Genomic DNA, 15,683 nt, shown 5'->3' with positions numbered 1-15,683 from the left:
TCATCACCCACCCTCACGATCTCTAATCTTGACAACCCCCACAAATCTGTCCTTCTCCACAGTAAAAACTGATGCCACTCATTTAGTATCCCCCCCAACAACCCCATCTCTGCGTCTTCACGCATAGGCTGCCTTGCTGATCTTTGAGGTGGCCTATTCTCTCTCTAGTGACCCATTTGCTCTTAATGTATTTGTAAAAACCCTTTCCCTATTCGCCAAAGCGGTGTCCTGTCCCCTTTTTTCATTACTGATTTCACTCTTAAGTATACTCCTCTTGCCTCTATACTCGAAGGATGTTTGTGATTTTTGGATTAGAATAAATGCAAAATATTACATCTTGGTAAAACAAACGAAGGCTGGACTTACACTGATTAAAAGTTGGGCCTCGGATAGTGATATGGAACAAAGAGACCGAGGGGTTCAGATCTTTGAACTATGTGTCACATGCAGACAGGGTGGTTCAGAAGGGGTTTAGCACATTTGCCTTCATTGCTCAGATCTTTGAATATAGGCATTGGGGCATTATGTTGAGGTTGTACAGGATGTTGGGGAGGCCTCTTCTGGAATACTGTGCCCAGTTCTGGTTGTGCTGTTATAGGAAGGATATTATTAAATTGGAGCAGGTTCAGAAGAGATTTACCAGGATGGTGATGGGAACGGAGGGATTGAATTATAAGCAGAGTCTGGATAGGTTGGGTCCTTTTTCACTGGAGCACAGGAGGCTGAGGGGTGAACTTATTAGAGGTTTATAAAATCCTGAAGAGTTTTGGTAATGTGAACAGCAGGTGCCCTTTCCAGGAGGGGGCGCGATTCAAGATTGGGGACATCTTTTTCTCAAATTAAAAAGTAAGGCTTTAAAAAGAAGTTCCGATGTTATTTTTTGTTTTTGCACAAGAGTGGTTCACATGTGGAATAAACTTGCAGAGGACGTGGTAGATGTGAATGCAATTACAATTTCAGGGTGGCACAGTGGCTCAACGGTTAGCACTGCTACCTCTCAACACCAGGGACACAGGCTCAATTCCTGTATTGGGTGACTGTCCATGTGGAGTTTGCATATTCTTCCCCATGTCAGCGTGGGTTCATCCAGGAGCTCCCATATCCTCCCACAATCCACAGATGTACAGGGTAGGTGAACTGGCCGTGCTCAATTGCCCATAGTGTTCAGGAATGATTGGGTTGAGTGAATTAGTCGGGGTTAATGTAGAGCAAAAGGGTAGGGGAATGGGATTCTAATAGGAAAAAAACATTTGGACCCGTACATCAATAGGGAATGCTAGGATGGACTTGGACCAAGTGGAGGCAGGTGCGATTAGTTCAGTTCGAATTTATGGTCGACACGGACTGGTTGGACCACAGGGTCTGTGTCGATGCTGTGTAACTTTATGACTCGTTACCTCTGTAAATTCCTCTATGTTTCGAACTCTCCCTATCAGTGCCATCTCATCCAGCCTTAGAAATCTTCCTCATCTCGATAATTCCACTCCAGCCTCAAAATTTAAAAACCTCTATCACAAATCTCTCTATCTCTGTAACATCCTCCATCCACACAATCCTTTCCAACTTGCATCTCCTCCAGCTTCATTATCCTCCCGATCTCTAATCCCCTCCAGTCTCTCAAAGCTCTGCTATATGCGCCTTTCTTTATTTCCAGCTTTCAGGATGCCCAGTGTTTATTTCTCACTTGATGATTGCCCTTTACAATTCCTGCGCTGAGCTTCTGAATTTCCTCTTAAATCTCTGCGTCTCACTTTCCTCCCAAGAAAATCGACCAATCACGTGTCATCTATTCTAGTATCACCTTTTCTGACCTGATGTCCAATGGAGCCTGTCATATTCCTATAATAAACATCTCAGCGGTCTACAGAACAGAAAAACGCTCTGGTGGTCCATCGAATCTGAGAGAAAGAAAACTACCACTGAAAACTACCACCATACTATTATCCTCCTCTATTTTCCAGTACTTGTGGAAAAGTGTCATCTATCATGGCATAGCAAGTGCACACTAAATACATCTCAAATGATTTCGGGATTTGTGTCTCCCATCCTCACAGACAGTGAGGTTTAGTGCAACTGTTGCTCGATGATGACATCACCCACAGGAACACAGAGCAGCTGGGTCTGTGCAAACCAGAGATCGCCCATACATTAGGAAGGATGGCAGGGTCCCTGAGAGGGGGCACAGGAGAGTTACCAGGATGGTTCAAGGAATGGGGGATTTTAGTTGCAGGGACATGGGTGTTGTTAATACTTATCAAGAATATCCATCTACAATAGATGGACTCTTGTTCTCAACCTCTCCCCTTGCCTGGGCTGTGGTAACCTTCAGGTTAAACCACCACCAGACATCTCTCCCTAATGAGAGAGCAGCCCTATGGTCTGGTAGGACAATGCTGACTTTACCTTTTACACAGTGATGCCACTGTGCATTGGGGGTGGAGAGAGGGAATGCTGAAGGTGGTGGATGGGACACCACTCAGGCACAGTGCTTTGTCCTGGAGGATGTTCGCTTTCTTTAATACTGTTGAGGGCTGCACTGATGAAGGCAAGTGGAGAATGTTCCAACACGATCCTGATGTGTACCTTATAGAGAGCAAACAGACACTGGGGAATCGGGGTTTGGGGAAACTGAGGTGTTCTCGTTGTAGCAAAGAAATTGAGGGGAGCTGAGAGACAAGTGCTTACAAAACATATACAACAGGATGTTAAACCTTGCACTCATCAACTCATCATAAAAGGTTTACTGGACACATATTGAAGATTTTGGGGAGATCTATTGACAGGACTGTTTGATTCAAAGGAGAATTTTTATGCAGAAAATGGAATTGAGCTGGAACAAAATACTCACACACAGTGCAAATATCCAGGTCCTGATGAATGGAGTAATTCAATCAGAGTTTGGCATTACAGTTACTGAGATTGCCATCTGAATATCCACCTGTAGTATCCTGTAATACAAGTTTATAAAATCTGTCACTGTCAGTTCAGGTTAGAAACTCACACCATCCCCTCCTCCTGGTCCAGGATGACTGTACATATTACCCCTTGTGGAGGTCAGTAGTCAGTTCAGGGGGAAATCTGTGTGGGTTTCTATGAGTTTCCAACTTGGGATTTCATGTGACTGAACAGGGCAGATCTTTGACACATGGGACAGAATGTTCCAAGAGTCAGTGAGATGTGGAGAGCAGGATTTCCTTCCTTTTCTTTCCTTCCGTTCTGCCGCTGTGCCTCATCAATAAGACATGGGGGGGGGGGGGGGGGGTGAAAGGCTCATGCAGCTTGATGGGCAAGTTGTCTCCATTCTGACCAAAGGGCAGCAAGATCCTCCCAGTCATTCCAAAGAGTCTCTCTGAAAAGACAGCAACTCAGCATGCTTCCCACTGCCTGGTGCTCCCTGGAAAGATTTAGAAGAATGAGGGGGGAGTCTCCTAGAAAATGTAGAACAGTAAACTTCCAAAAGGATTATAAACAGTTTACAGAGATGGATTTGGAGAAGTGGACAAGTTGGTAAATGGAGCATAACTTGGGATAATGTGAAGTTGTTCATTTTGGAGGAGGTAATAAAAGAACAGAGGACTATTTAAATGGTGGAAACTGTAGAAAGCTGCAACACAAAAGGGACCGGGGGTAACTGTGCAGGAAACACAGAAAGCTAGCACACAGTTACAACAGGTCATTAGGAAGGGGAATGGAATATTATTCCTGATTTCAGGGGATTTGCAGTATAAGAGTTTGGAGTATATACCTGAGAGCCACTTTATATAGTGCGAGTGAGACCACATATGGAGTAATGAGAGAAATTTTGGTCCCTTTATTTAAGGAAATACATCACTTCATCGGAAGCATTCAGAGAAGATTTACTGGGATGATCCCTGGTTTGCAGGGACTATCTTTTAAGAAAAGGCTGAAGAAGTTGGGACTTGACTCATTGGATTTGGGGGAGAATGAGGGGCGATCTTATTGAAACATAGGCTTATTAAGGGGTATGTCAGGGTAAATACTGAGAGGATGTGTCCCATCATCAGGGAACCAAGAACCAGATTCTGGGTCAGTTGCAGAATCAAGGGTTCTGTTTTAGATTTGTCAACTTTAATGCAACACAGACATGGGTAAGGGGTTTCAGGAGCAATGGAGCTGGGGTGAGGTGGAGAAAAGCAACATTTTAGAGATTGGAATTTCAGGTGTTTGCAATTGTGTAGATGTCTGATCAGAAGGTTACCTTGGGGTCAGAACATGAGAGCAATATTGTTAAGTTCTGCCTCAGGCATTTCCCTGTAAGAGGGAGGGGCTCAGCAGTAAGGGAAAGGAATTTGTAATAGCAACTGAAGGCAATGGGTTTAACCATTGCAGTGTTTCATTGGAGGAAATTGCAGCCAATCGAGTTGTAGGCGTGTGGTAAGCAGTTTGATGAATGAGTAACAGTGGAGCAATGGAGAGGGATGATAGGGAGAGAGAGCTGGGCATTGTCAGTGTACATGGGAAACCAATACGATGTCACCTCCTGGCAGTGTGTAGGTGAGATACAGGAGGGGACAAAGATAGATCCTGGATGGACACCACATATGAGGAATTCAGAAAGGAAAGGGAGAGTGGAGATGGAGCAGGATTTTCCAACAACGGTGAGGTCAAATATTAGTTCTTAGCAGAATTGGAGAGAAGGACATAACCAGAAAAGACAGACAGAACAAGGAACAATATTTGTGAATTGGGGAGGGGGAGTGATGAGGAGGAGCCCGACTCCAAAACTGCTATTTCTACATCAGTGACATCACCCAACTCCACCCTAGTCTCAGCCCATTTACTGAAATACTCGTCCATCCCGGTGTTATCTCCAGACTTCGTTATCCAAACACAGTCCTGGCCAGCCTCCCACATTCAACTTACATATAAGCTCAAGAGTATCTAAAACCCTACTGCCCAAGTGCTCACTTGTACCAAAACTTGTTGATTCATCAAAAGGCTCCTTCCAAGCAATGATTTAATATTCTCTCCCTTGATGTAATTCCTGGCTGTGAACATCCCTGTCTCCCTGCACCACACAACCTGAGAGACCTCGACAACTCATTTTCTTTCAGACTCCCAAAGATGCATTTATGTATTGCTTCACCAGTCTGGCTGTTTCGACACGGTCAAGCGAACAAAGTCTGGAATTCGCACCCTGACCCTCTCAGACTTGCTTTCCTCCTTTAATGTATTCCTGAAAACCTGCTTATTTGGCAATACTTTTGATCACCTGACCTAATATCCCCATCTGTGGCCTTATGTCAGAAATTCTCAATTTCTGTGAAATTATAAAAATGATAAAAATACAAACCGTTGTTGATTTGCACACACACTGTCAACTCTTCACTGTCACTGAGTGAATAATCTGTAACATCTCTTACCCAAGTCACCACACCAACTGCAGCTGTACAAGGAAGTCAAACATCACCCTCTCCACAGGCAATGGGGCTTTGGCATTAATCACTGGTGTCTGTGGAGAGAGAAACACATAGTTGATATTTCAGGGAGTGCTAAATGCATTACAGGAAGTGAGAATGTTACAGAATTTGATGGTCAGAAATGGAAGGAAAATGCACTCTTTTTTTGAAAAAAAGATTTATTCACTGGCAAAGATACTGTGGAAAATTTAGTCCGTTGAGAGAGCAGCACATTGTCAGGGGTTGGGCAGCAGAGGAAAATTAACTTACAAAAGGTCTGTGAAAGTAACAGTAAAACACTAAACAAGCCAAACAGCCTGTGCCCAAAGACTTTAACTCCCCTTCCCGCTCCACCAAAGATATGCAGGTCCTGGGCCACCTCCACCGCCAAATCCCAGGCATCTGATGCCTGGATGAACAACGCCTCATCATCTGTGTTCAGATCATCCAACCACATGGGATCAATGTGGATTTCACCAGTTTCCTCATTTCCACTCCCCCCACCTTATCCCAGATCCAGCCTTCCAACTCGGCACTGCCCTTTTGACCTGTCCTACGTTTCCATCTTCCTTCCCACCAATCAGCTGCTGCCTGACCTGCTGTGCTTTTCTAGCATCACACTCTTTGACATTGAAAACATCCTGACTCTGACACTGTGTAAATCCTGCCCTATCACTCCCTGCCAAGGAAGGCTGTGCATGCGTCCCCCTACAGCTTGCCCCTCTCAAAGTTGGCAGCCACACACATGTCCCTTCGATCACTGCCCCCAATAAAAATGGCGGCAATCACTCACACCTTTCACCATTTGAAGCATTTTCCCGTTTGCCACAAACACAGGCCTGGGATTTTCAAATTTGTGTTTTCCGATGTGCACTAAATTCTGTAAAACGTCTCAGCCCGTTCCATTAAAATTTCCTTCTCTTCCTGATCAATATGTCTTTCCTTAACCATGCCCTGCACCTTCACACATTTCTAATGCCTTGGTCACAACATCACAGTGCTGCCAGTGAATCTTATCACGTGGTATCACTTTATTCCTGATGAAGGGCTTTTACCCGAAACGTCGATTTTGCTGCTCCTTGGATGCTGCCTGAACTGCTGTGCTCTTGCAGCACCACTAATCGAGAGGCTTATCACGTGGTAGAGTGTAGCCACGCCCCTCATTCACTCAGACCAACCGGCACGACCTTGTCTTCCAGCCCCATCCCCATCCTTTTATTGGTCCTGCACTGAGATCAATCACCAGAGGCCCTTTGTGGGCTGGAGCATGCTCAGTGCTTCCTGCTTTTGCTGCTGTTCATCAGGTATAAGAGAGAGAGTGTTCATTCCAGTTTCTCCTAATGTCAGACATTAACAACAACGACCTGCATTGTATGGAGCCTTTCACACTGACAAATCTCCTAAAGTCCTTCACGAATGCTGGAAATGTTGATTAAAGAGAACAACTTTAAGATACATCTTTGAGGAGTATAGAGGGGGTTGGGAAGGATATTTAAGAGGTTTTTAGATCAGACAAACCGTCTAAAGAGCAACCCATCCAGACCCATTCCCCTACATCTAACACGACGGGCAATTTAGCATGGCCAATTCACCTAACCTGTACATTTTTGGACTGTGGGAGGAAACCGGAGCAAACCCACGCAGACACTGGGAGAATGTGCAAACTCCACACAGACAGTTGCCTGAGGTGGGAATAGAACCCGGGTCTCTGGCGCTGTGAGGCAGCAGTGCTAACCACTATGCCACCGTGCCGCCCATCTGCAAACTCTGTCCTCTGCAGCTCCAATCATGGAGTGATGTCTGTGGAGAACAGCTTATGACGGAGACAGTTAGTGGCTAACCGTAGTTTAGCAACCCCATGTCCTAGCCCCCCTACCCCACACACCAGTCCTTGTTCTCACAGCCTGTCATTACACACTACCTATGGTTAGCCACTAACAGTTTCCACTAACAGCTAGTAGCCCTCCCCCAGCCAGATCGTTATCCACTCCTTTATCCAACCCTTCTTCTCGCTCTATCCCCACCTATCCTTTAATCCTTACATCCTCCCCTAAACCCTTCCTTCTGCATATAAACCAACATTTTTTTCTCTCAGTATCAGTTCTGAGGAAGGGACACCGGATCTGAAATGTTAACTCTGATTTCTCATCACAGATACTGCCAGACCTGCTGAGCTTTTCCAGAACCTCCTGGTTGTTGTTTCTGATTTACATCTTCCACAGTTTTTTGGTTCTAATTTACCGGGAGTTTGTAATTCAGGTCCAACAGCCTCTGTCCCAGACTCTGCTGTCTCTCCCAACCCCACCCAGTGACACGGCACCTGCACAGCTCATGGACCTGTGTCATCTTGCTGGCCACACCCTTCATTCACTCCCATTGGCTGCAGGACCACACAGACTCTCCTCCCATTGGTCTGGAGCTGCCGTCAATCAGCCGGGCCCCATTGTGATGAGAGTGGAGGGCTAATCCCTCTCTCTGCCCTGGGATGAGCTTCATCATTCACAGTGAATGGGGCAGTACCACAGAGCACAGGGCCTGGGGGCTATTCAGCCCATTGGGGCTGTACTCTCTCCCTCTGGAGATGCTGCAAATCTGTCCCAAATCCCCTCCTATTTGCCCACAGCCCCCCAAATCTTTCCTTAAAAATTAAAATTCCAAGTCTCTTTCAGAATACCTGCTGAATCTGTTTCATTCAGACTGTTCCAGATGCTCAGAACTTACTGAGTACAATAATGTTCACATTTTCACTTTGTATTATTTGCCAATTACTTGAAAGTAGTTACTAAAAGTTATGACAGTGTTAACAATTCCTCTCTCTCCTCAAATTCAAGACCTTGGAACCAAATCTGCACCAGGTCAAAAACACTGCTTCACCTTCTCAGCTCCAAGGACAATTAACTGTGCTTCAGCTTACTCTCCACAAAAGAGGAATGCATCTTAGTTTATTAACGTCTTAGACATATACAGCACAGAAACAGAACTTCGGTCCAATTCATCCATGCCAACTAGGAATCCTAAACGACTGGAGTCCCATTTGCCAGCTATTGACCTGTATCCATCAAAACCCTTCCTGTTCACGTACCCAATCGGATGCCTTTTAAATGTTGTGATTTTATCAGCCTCCACTACTTCATCTGGCAGCTCATTCCATACACACAACACACTCAGCTTGAAAACGTTGCCCTTAGATTCCTTTTAAATCGTTGCCCTCTCAACCATGTGCTCTAGTTTTGGACCCATCTAACCTCAGGAAAAAGAACCCCGGCTGCTCACCTTATCCATGCCCCTCGTGATTTTATAAATCCCCATGAAGTCACCTCTCAGTCTTGGACTCTCCAGGGAAATTAACCCCAACCTATTCAGCCTCTCCCTGTAGCCCAAATCCTCCAAACCTGGCAACGTTTTTATAAATCTTGTCCGAACCTTTTCACGCTTCACAACATCCTTCCCTGAACAGGGAAATTCAAACTGAAAACAGAATACGAGAAGTGGCTTCATCAATGTCTTTTAAATGTTGTAATTGTACTAGCCTCCACCCCTTCCCTTGGCAGCTCACTCCAAACATGCACTGCCCTCAAACTGTCCAACTCTGGCAAAGTCCTTGCAAACATTTTCTGAAATGCTTCAAGTTTCACAATATCATTCCTGGAACAGGGAGATTGGAACTGAAAACAGAATTCCAGAAGAGCCTTAATCAATGTCCTGTACAGCCACAACATGACGGAGAGCATAACAAACGCTGCATACACTCCCTTACCTACCTGTGACTCTACTTTCAAGGAACTATGAACCCTCACTCCAAGGTCTCTTTGCTCAGCAACACTCCCCAGGACCTTACCAGTAAGGTGTATAAGTCCTGCCCTGATTTGCCTTTCCAAAAGCCAACAGCTAACATTTATCTAAATTGAATTCTATCTGCCATTCCTTGCTCCACTGGCCCATCTGATCAAGATCCTGTTCTATTCTGAACTAACCTTCTTCACTGTCCACTATACCTCCAATTTTGGTGTCTTGTGTAAATCTACTAACCATACCTCATATTCACATCCAAGTCATTTATTTAAGGACCCAATAATCGATCCTTGTAGCACACTGCTGCTCACAGTCCTCCAGTCCACAAAGCAAACCTCCATCATCACCCTCTGTCTCCTACCATCAAGCCAGTTTTGTACCCAAATGGCTTGTTCTCCTTTCATTCCATGTTATGTAACCTTGCTAACCAGTCTGCTTTGTAGAACTTTGTTGAATGTCCATATAAAGAACGTTCATAGCCTGGTTTAATCAATTTTCTTTGTCACTTCAAAACATTCAGTCAAGTTAGTGAGACACGATTGTGCACGTACAAAGCCACATTGACAACAGGAGAAAGTGAGGACTGCAGATGCTGGAGATCAGAGCTGAAGATGTGTTGTTGGAAAAGCGCAGGTCAGGCAGCATCCAAGGAACAGGAGAATCGACGTTTTGAGAACGGCTGATGCCCGAAACGTTGATTCTCCTGTTCTTTGGATGCTGCCTGACCTGCTGCGCTTTTCCAGCAACACATTTTCAGCTCCACATTGACAACAGTCAATGATTATTCCTTACTTTTCCAAATAGATGGATATCCTGTCCCTCAGAATCCCTTCCAACAACTTCCCTGCCACTGACTTCAGGCTCATTGTTCTCTTGTTCCATGGCCTCTCCTTATCACCTTTTTAAAATAATGGCACCTCACCTGTAACTATCAATGATACAAATACCTCAGGAGAGGCCCAACAATCACTTCCCTAGATTTCCAGAAAGTTCCGGGATACATCTGATCAGGTCCCAGGGCTTTATCCACCTTGATGCAATTCAAGACATCCAGTAACACCTCCACTGTAACATGGACACTTTTCAAGTTCTCTCTCTTTATTTCTCTAAACTCTCGAGCTTCCATATCTTTCTCCAATAAAAAGGACATGAAATATTCGCATATCTTTCCCACCCCCGGTGGTTCCATAGACAGCCTCGTTAATCTTTAAGGTGTCCTATTCTCTGGTCCAGTTCATCTTTTGTCTGTGATATATTTGTTTAATCTCTTTGGATTCTACTTAAACCATTTCCTGAAGGTATTTCATGTCAAACAGCATCAGCAGCAAGCAACAGAGCTAAGTGATCCTACATCCAATGGAATAGATCGGAGCTCTGCAGTTCTGCCACACCCAGTTGTGAACAGTGATGAACAATTAAACAACTCACTGGAGGAAACATCACAGATATCCCCACCGTTACTGATGGAGGGGCCTCACACACCCATGCACCAGATAAGATGACAGCATTTGCTGCAATATTCAGCCAGAAGTGCAAAGTGGGATGATCCATCTTAACCAGTAGTTTCTAACATCACAGATGTGAGTTTTAAGCCAGTGTGATTCAGTTTGAATAACATCAAGAAATGGTTAAGTAGTGCAAAGGCTATGGGCCCTACCAATATTCTGGCAATAATACTGATGGTTTGTGCTCCAGAACTTGCCACCCACCAAACCAAGTACCACTCCAGCACTGGCATCTACCGACAATGTGGAACATTGCCCAGGGATGTTCAACACAAAAACACAGGGCAATCCAACCCAGGCAAGTTCCATCTATCAGTCCACACTCGATCAGCAGTAAAGTGATGGAAGATGTCATCAACAGGGCTACCAAGCCGCAGCTGCTCAGCAACAGCCAGCTGAGTGACACTCATTTTAGGCTCCACCAGGCCCACTCAGCTCCCGATTCACAATCTGGCAACTAACTGAATCGCAGAGGTGAGGTGAGGGTGACAGACTAGTCCCACTCCAAGATCACTATTTCTAGCTGATTCTACCCTTGTCTCAGCTCATATACTCTTATCCACCTTGTGTTATCTCCAGACTTCAGTATCCAAACAAACTCCTGGCCAGCTTCCCACATTCAATCTCCCTGTAATCTTAAGAAAAACTAAATCTCTGCTGCCCAAGTACTCCCTCGTACCAAAACTTGTTGATCCATCAAAAGGCTCCTATTCATAATCAACAACATAGAGCCACAGAGATGTACAGCATGGAAACAGACCCTTCAATCCAACCCATCCATGCCGACCAGATATTCCAACCCAATCTCATCTCACCTGCCAGCATCCGGCCCACATCCTTCAATTTAAAATTCTCACTCTTGATTTAATTCCTGGTTGTGATCATTCCTAGCTCGCTGCATCACACATCCTTGAAGACCTCGACAACCCATTCTGTTCAAGACTCCCAATGATCTGTTAATTCATTACTTCACCTGTATGGCTGCTTTTACAGTTGCCAAAGCAACGTTTTTTGAAATTCGCAGCCAAAACCTCACAGGTCTGCTTTCCCCCTTTAAGACAGTCCTCAAAGCCTGCTTATTTGGCAATGGTTTTGGTCACCTGACCTAATAGCATCAGTCTCTGACCTTATCTCTAAAGTTCCCAAAAATATTTTTGTGAAATTATAAGCATGATGATAAAACTATAAACTGTTCTTGATTTGGACATTACCTTCAAATCATCACTGTTGCTGTAAAGAATACTCTGTAATGTCTCTTACCCAACCACATTGTGGGAGCACCTTCACCACAGAAACTGCAGCTGTACAAGAAAGTCAAACATCACCCTCTCCACAGGCAACAGGGCTTTGACATTAATCACTGGTATCTGTGGAAGGAGAAACACAGTTGGTGTTTCAGGGAGTGCAAAATGGATTACAGGGAATGAAAATGATGCAGAATTTGATAGTCAGAAATGGAAGGAAAATACACTTGCTTATTGGAAAAAAGAATTCTTGACTGTCAAAGATTTTCCAGAAAAAATAATTAATAAGTAGCACATGGTCAGGGGCTGGGCAGCAGAGAAAAATTAACTTACAAAAATGTCTGTAAAAGTAATCGTAAAATACTAAACAGACCAAAAATACACCCATTGTTCTATACTGAGCAAGCTAGATATTGACAAAGTGCTCATAAGGGAGCCCAGAGATGAAGCACAGCTGTATAAGCTGTTATGATCCCACAGTCATAGAGACGTATAGCACCGACACAGACCCCTCGGTTTAACTCATCCATGCCAACCAGGTATCCGAACCTAATCTATTCCCATTTGCCAGTACTTGGCCCATATCCCTACAAACACTTCCTTATCGTATGATGTGTCTAGTTAGATGCCTTCAACAAGTTTTAATTGTATTAGCCTCCACCACTTCCTCTGGCAGCTCATTCCACCCACTGCATGAAAGAGTTGCCCGTTAGGCCCCTTTGAATTTTTGCTCCGTTCACCCTAAAGCAATGTCCTTTACTTTTGGACACTACTCGAGGGAAAACATCTTGTTCATTTACTCTGTTCATGCTCCTCATGATTGTATAAACCTCCATAACATCACTGCTCAACCTATGGCACTCCAGGGAAAACAGCCCCAGCCTTTTATGCCTCATCCTGCAGCTCAAATCCTCCAAACCTAACAACATCCTTGTAAGTCTTTTATGAAATCTTTCAAATTTCACAGCACCCTTCTGATAGGAGGCAGGCCAGAATTGCACACAATATTCCAAATGTGGCCTAACGAATGTCCTGTACAGCAACATGACCTCCCATATCCTATGCTCAATGCTCTAACCAAAAAAGGAAAATACACTGAACACCTTCTTCATCATCCTATCTACCTGCAACTTGACTCACAAGGACTGTGATCTTGCAGTCCAAGGTCTCTTTGTTCCGCAAGCGTCTCCAGGGCCTTGCCATTCAGTGTATAAGTCCTGGGCTGAAAAAGGTGTTGCTGGAAAAGCACAGCAGGTCAGGCAGCATCCAAAGATCAGGAGAATCGACGTTTCGGACATGAGCCCTTGATGCTGCTTGACCTGCTGTGATTTTCCAGCAACACATTTTTCAGCTCTGATCTCCAGCATCTGCAGTCTTCACTTTCCCCTAGTGTATAAGTCCTGCCCTGACTTGCTTTTCCAAAATGCAGCATCTCACATTTATCGAAATTAATCCGTATCTGATCGATATGTCACTGTAACCGGAGGTAACCTTCTTCACTGTGCACAATACCTCCATTTTGAATGACCTGCAAATTCAGTTACGACAGCAAGTCATTTAAATGAATGACGAAACAAATCCAGAAATAAACATCCATTTCTCTGAGTTTGAATGTTCTCTGTGTAAATCCTGCCCAATGACTCTGAACCAGAGAAAGGCTGCACATGCGCCTGGCTGCACCTTGCCCCCTACAAAGTTGGTGGCTCCGCACGTGTCCAGTGAATTCTTGCCCCAAATAAAGATGGCGGCGCACACTCATGCCTGCAGCCACACTGAGGCAATTCCTTGTTTACTGAAAACACGAGACTGGGACATTCAAATTTGTGTTTTCCGATGTGCATATTTTGTTTGTAAAACCTCTCCACTCATACAGAATCTCTCTCACCTCCTGCGGTTCCACAGACAGCCTTGATTTATTTATTTCTTTCCTTACCGTATCCTTTCGCTCCATAACCTCCTGGGGATCCATTACAGCGACTCTACACCACGCGCCAGGGTGATCACGTGGTTTAGTCTCATTCTGCCTCTCGTTCACTTTGATTGGTTGGAGGACCAACCTTCCGCCGGGTCCTCCAGATCCGCCCACAGTCCTTTCATTGGTCCGGAGCTGACATCAATCACCCGGGGTCCCTTTGTTTGTTAGAGCATGCGCAGTGCGTCCTGCTTTTGCTGATATGTTGGGTAATGTGATGGGAGAGTTTACAGAGGGGAAGGATCCCTTTGTGTGAGCTCTGCAGTAGATTTCCTTTATTCAAAGAGGGAATTGCCTTCCTACTCATGACTGTATAGCTGTGATTGATGAATCAATGCCATCTGAGCCAGTACATAAACACACCATTTTCACAACATCTGAGATCTTCAGCTCATTGTATCACAATTGGAGCAGGAGTAGGGCATTCATTCCCTTCAGCTTGTTCCCCCATTCTATCAGATCATGGCTGATCATCAACCCAGACCTCAACACCTCTTTTATGCTTGATCCGCATAGCCCTCAACTGCTCAATATTTCAAAAATCTACCTGCCCTCTTTTAGAATAATTTGAGATAGAATCATAAATTTCCTACTGCGTGGAAACAGGCCCTTCGGCCCAACAAGCCACACTGACCTTCTGAAGAGTAATCCAACCAGATCCATTCCCCTACCACATTTAACTTTCACAATTGTTTGGGCTAGAAAATTCTAGCCATTCACTGAGAGAAAAAAATTCTTTACATTTTTTACAAAATGAATGTTCCCTTATGTAATGTTTGGTTTGAGACTTCATTGGTGCAAGAAGATCTAGTCAACATCTACCCTGTCAAGCTCCTCAGAATCTTGTTTCCATAAGATCACCCCTTATATTATGTGGGTGGCACAGTGGTTAGCACTGATGTCTCACAGTGCCAGAGTTTAATTCCTGCCTCAGGTGACTCTCTGTGTGGAGTTTGCACGTTGTCTGCGTGGGTTTCCTCCAGGTGTTCTGGTATCCTCCCACAATCCAAAAAAAAGTGCAGGTTAAGTGAATTGGCAATGCTAAATTGCCTGTAGTGTTAGGTGAAGGGGTAAATGTAGGGGAATGGGTCTGGGTGGGTTGTGCATTGGCGGATCGGTGTGGACTTGTTGGGCCACAGGGCCTGTTTACACACTGTAAGTAATCTGTTTGTCGAGATTCTATTGAATAATGACCTAACCTGTATAGATATTCTTGATAGGTCAACCTTTTCATTCTCAAAGCAGCTAGCTGAATCTTTTTTTGAATGGTCTCCAATACTGGTTTATCTCTTATTAAATATGGGAGCTAACATTGTATACAGTACTCCAAGTGAGGTCTCGGCAACAGCCAGTGTGGTTAACCAATCCTCACTCCATGCAAATACCTTACCCCTGACACAGTGAGCTCCTGTATTATGCAATTAACTTTTATGTAGCACCTTATCAGTTGCATTTCTAAAATCTAAATACAGAACATCATTGGATTGCCCTTTCTCAGCCCTGCTTGTTATCTCCTCAATGAACTGTCGCAAATTTGTCATAGTGTCTCTTTCACAAAACCCAGTCTACCATGTTAAATGATAAGCTTTTCTAAATGTCCTGCTATTTATTACTTTAATATTCGACTCTGCCGTATTACAAAAGCAGATATTAAACTAACTAGTCTATAGTTTCCTGATTTCTGTCTCCCTTCCCTTCTTGAACAGATACATCAATCCACTGGATGTTTCCTGTATCCCCTGATTCTGGA

The 15,683-nt window shown here is 44.4% G+C and overlaps 1 long non-coding RNA gene across 3 annotated transcripts in view; it reads right to left on the bottom strand.

Annotated features, from left to right (window-relative positions):
- Positions 1-13,947, bottom strand: part of LOC140478564 (uncharacterized) — a 32,571-nt gene extending 18,624 nt beyond the window's left edge. Inside the window, exons 1-5 of one of the 3 annotated variants that reach the window (XR_011960823.1) lie at positions 13,895-13,947; positions 11,978-12,084; positions 5,385-5,473; positions 2,849-2,948; positions 2,404-2,583 (exon numbers count right to left, since the gene is read on the bottom strand). This is a non-coding gene — a long non-coding RNA (uncharacterized lncRNA). The remainder of the gene's footprint in view (positions 1-2,403; positions 2,584-2,848; positions 2,949-5,384; positions 5,474-11,977; positions 12,085-13,894) is intronic. The other 2 variants (XR_011960824.1, XR_011960825.1) reach the window with 2 other exon arrangements.
- Between the last annotated feature and the right edge of the window lie 1,736 nt (positions 13,948-15,683).

The sequence above is a fragment of the Chiloscyllium punctatum genome, chromosome 6 (genome assembly GCF_047496795.1).
Source record: "Chiloscyllium punctatum isolate Juve2018m chromosome 6, sChiPun1.3, whole genome shotgun sequence".
Lineage (NCBI taxonomy): Eukaryota > Metazoa > Chordata > Chondrichthyes > Orectolobiformes > Hemiscylliidae > Chiloscyllium > Chiloscyllium punctatum.
The sequence above is the reverse complement of the archived record's forward strand: the minus strand, read 5'-3'. Positions and strand labels throughout refer to the sequence as shown.